Source organism: Asparagus officinalis, chromosome 6 (genome assembly GCF_001876935.1).
Source record: "Asparagus officinalis chromosome 6, Aspof.V1, whole genome shotgun sequence".
Taxonomy (NCBI): Eukaryota; Viridiplantae; Streptophyta; class Magnoliopsida; order Asparagales; family Asparagaceae; genus Asparagus; species Asparagus officinalis.
In genome coordinates this window covers 13,162,387-13,166,391 of record NC_033799.1, presented here as the reverse complement: position 1 = coordinate 13,166,391, position 4,005 = coordinate 13,162,387, and the positions used below count along the sequence as shown (strand labels likewise).

The window sequence follows — 4,005 nt, the reverse complement described above, 5'->3', positions numbered from 1 at the left end:
TGGCTCGTCGGTTTGTGCCGAGCTATGCTAGGGGACCTATAAGCAATTTTATATGCCTACATTTGGATCGCTCTTGCAACCCAGATGACGACCGAAGAGCAACATCAGAAGCGCCTTGAAGAATTGGAAAGGCTAGATGAAAAGCGCCTGGAAGCTCAACAACATATTGAGTTTTACCAAGCTAGAATTTCTCGAGCCTTCGACAAAAAGGTTCGACAAAGGAGTTTCAAAGAAGGGGATTTGGTTCTAGCTGTAAGACGGCCTATGATCCTTAATTCCAAGAAGAAGGGCTCGAGTGGCGCGTATCGCTTAGTCACCAAGGATGGTGACCGGCTTATGATGCCGATAAACGGCAAGTTCCTGAAAAAATACTATCCTTAGTATCTTCAGGATAACTAATGTATCGGGAAGTTCCCAGAAGAATACTACATGGGGTATTCTTAGGGATAACCCAGTCACTTTAGAATTGATGAATAAGAAATCTACGTTCGAACTCTGAATGTCAGAATGTTTCTTTTTATCAAAATTCTCTAACTCTTATGAGTTATTTTTGTGAGATGAGATCCAATCCTCTGATAGGTTAATCTTTCCTCACCAAACCATCCGCTGATCAAATTAAACGACGGTGGATCCACCAACATTTCCATCTGCCCGTCGTTGGCATTTCTCAGACTCAACATGTTAGGTCCTAATCACCTAGCATTAAAGTCTTCCTTTGAGTGATAATACGAGTTGGCACATTCTTTGCTACCTGTATTCCACTTTCTTTGCTTTCAGATCAAACCTATAAAAGTTAGGGCCAAAGCCAAATTCCTCTCTCGATTCCTTCCATGAACGAGAGGTCCACTTTTAATTTGAACAGTCAAACCTATAAAAGTTAGGATTGTTCCCGATCTCACTTAGTCAAGTTTACAAATAGTTAAGACTAAGACCGAGTCATTCCTTTTCGATAAACGAAAATCCGCCTTTGTTCCTTTTTCCACCAAACCTATAAAAGTTAGGGTTGAAATTGGGCTCTCCCCTCAATAAATGAGGGATTCTTTGATTCAAATGACTAATCCTATAAAAGTTAGGGCCGTTTGAATTTTTCTGATTCTCGGAGTGGAGATCCCACTCTTAGTTTCATCTTTTCGGATTCTGGGGGTGGAGATCCCACCTTGAGTTTCCTTTCTGACTGTAGATAGAATATAAAATTCTTCCTCTTCAGTCCCGGGAGATAGAATATAAAATTCTTCCTCTCTCGTTTCCCAATCCGTCTTTATTCTGATAAAGGACACAATTTTCAATTTCCAATCTGTGCACGGGGAATTTTATCTCCTAAATAGAGATAAGTCTACGCCTAACACGCGTCGCCGGTTTAGTCTTTCACCGATTGAAAAAGACACCAAGGTCTAAACTTGGGGAATTTTATCCTGAAGCCTAAGTAGGGATGAGTCAACGCCTAACACGCGTTGCCGGTTTAGTCTTTTACCGATTGAAAAAGACACTAATGTCTAAACTTGGGGAATTTTATCCTGAAGCCTAAGTAGGGATGAGTCAACGCCTAACAAGCGTTGTCGGTTTAGTCTTTCATCGATTGAAAAGGACACCAAGGTCTAAACTTGGGGAATTTTATCCCGAAGCCTAAGAAGGGATAAGTCATCGCCTAATACGCGGTGCGGGGTACCTTTTCCCTATAAGAAATGGTGAAGCCTATGTATTTAAAATCATAGCACAAAGTCTTAGAGAATTCACTCTCTTAGCACAACGTTACATGCGGAACGGATTTAGACAATCCGCATGCTAGCCCGATTCAAACGGTGATCGGTAAAGGCACATCAAACCCGTTGAAGGCTGGGGGTTTGCCAAAAATCCCAAAGTCTATGTCTAACACACATTGCCGATTTAGTCTTTCGCCGATAAGGTCTAAACTTGGGGAATTTTATCCCGAAGCCTAAGAAGGGATAAGTCATCGCCTAATACGCGGTGCGGGGTACCTTTTCCCTATAAGAAATGGTGAAGTCTATGTATTCAAAGTCATAGCATTAAGTCTAAGAAAAGCAATTCTCTTAGCACAACGTTACATGTGGAACGGATCTAGACAATCCGCATGCTAGCCCGATTCAAACGGTAATCGGTAAAGGCATATTAAACCCGTTGAGGGCTGGGGGTTTGCCAAAAATCCCGTAAATCTTGTCATTCAGAATAAACACAGAAAGATCACAAAAGAAGCAAATGCGGAGTCTCCATTAATAGATCGAGTCAAAAGCATACAATAAAAAGCTCGTCAGCCCGAAGGCAGTTGGCGGTTGAGAATATGTGACTTTAAACTAAAAAGTCTATCTACATAACTCCGCTCGAGTTCTGCCTGCAGATCAGCTCGAGCAGATTCTTCAGAACTGCCCAAAATCTCCACGGCTTCACTCTTCAGCTTCATCAGTCTCTCCTGGGTGGATCCTAGCCTCTCGAGTTCCTGTTCACGAGAACGCTCTAATCCAGCCAGGTCATCTGCAATAAGAGCAACAGATTCCTCGGCGCGCTTCAAGGCCTCTTTCAACCTAGTCACTTCCTCGCGGCTCGAGTCCAAAGAGCGGAATAGCTCAGCTCTATCCGTATCTTTCCTCGCTACGGTAGCCATTAGCTGCGCAATGGAGCTCTCATGTGACTGAAGCTCGCATCCGATAGAAGATCTCAGGTCGCGCCACTGTGCCAGCCTATGCTCCAGCTGAGAGGACACGAAAGAAGAAGCCCCGTTAGTCTCCAATTCCTTCAACTCTCGGATCTCTGACTCCAGAACAGCGAAATCGACAGTGAAGGAATCGGCCAATTCCGGGTATCCTTCTTCCCTCATCATCATCATGTGGCGAGAAAAGGAACGCCTGAACTGATCGAGACAGTATCCTCTATGAAGAAGTTTCTCGATCATGCTGTTATAAAAAGCAGTGAAGAAGCCGAGGTCCGTACGAAAAATGTCTCTGTCTGGATCGGTATCGACCAAAAGGGCACAGACACGCTCATATAAGGAGGATCGAGATCCTACAACCAACAATATAGAAGGTTAGGAGACTATCGAATACGATAAGGAAATTCAAAGGCAAATTCCTAGCATACCTATGCCGACTGAGGTCCCCTCGGGCTGGGGTCCGACAGACTCCGAGATAACGGCAGGAGCGGTCATGGAGGGTATATCAACCCCTCTAGGAAAATCAGTCATACCTCTCGGCTGTGGCGGGGAAACACCGCTCTTAGGCAAACTATCAGTCCCAGAAACTATAGTGGCATCAGGCACAACGGCTGGTCCTATAGTTGCACTTCTTTATTAGTCAAAATGAAAATTTAGACAAATAAGGAGGATTGGGATGATAAGGTCATCTGCATACCTGTAGGTCCATCATCCTCAGGTATCTGGGGAATGCCAGGAGTCATAAGAGTATCAGTCCCAGTGGCTGGTCCTATGATTGCACTCATATATTAGTCAAAAGTCAGATAAACAAATAGAAGTACGATATCCCTAAATCGTATGCGTACCTGTAAGTCCGTCACTCCGAGGCAAGCTAGATATGCTAGGAATCGATATTGGGCTAATCCCAATGGTTGGCGCTGTAATATTAATCCTTCGTTAGTCAGACAAAAGATCAGGCAAGATGAAGGGAATCAGATATATACCTATGAATGAATCACTCCCAAAGTATGGTCTCACGGTTCCTCTGGTAGTCTGTTCAGCCAGCATGTCAGCTAATAAGCCAGCATCGGGTTTCGAGAAGCTTGGTACAGGAGCACACCCCCGTTCCTCAAAACCTACATCATGATAGGCTCCATCCTCAACTGGCTTTTCCATCGCGACATCTGCAGGATAACCTAAATGTTGGAAGATGAGGAAAGCTCAGAAATACCTACAGCAAAAAACAGAAGACTCTCTTTCCCCATGCTTGAGGAGGGTATCAGTGGATGTAGATATACCTGAATATGGGATGGTGGGCTCAACACTATTCACCTGCTCAAGATCAATGTTTAGATCGATGCCCA

At 44.1% G+C, this 4,005-nt stretch overlaps 1 long non-coding RNA gene across 1 annotated transcript; it reads right to left on the bottom strand.

Moving 5' to 3' along the window:
* LOC109844413 lies at positions 3,412 to 3,685 on the bottom strand. The gene is made up of 3 exons (XR_002248024.1): positions 3,646 to 3,685; positions 3,508 to 3,579; positions 3,412 to 3,431 (listed from the first exon to the last, which is right to left on the bottom strand). It is a non-coding gene; the product is annotated as an uncharacterized LOC109844413 (long non-coding RNA).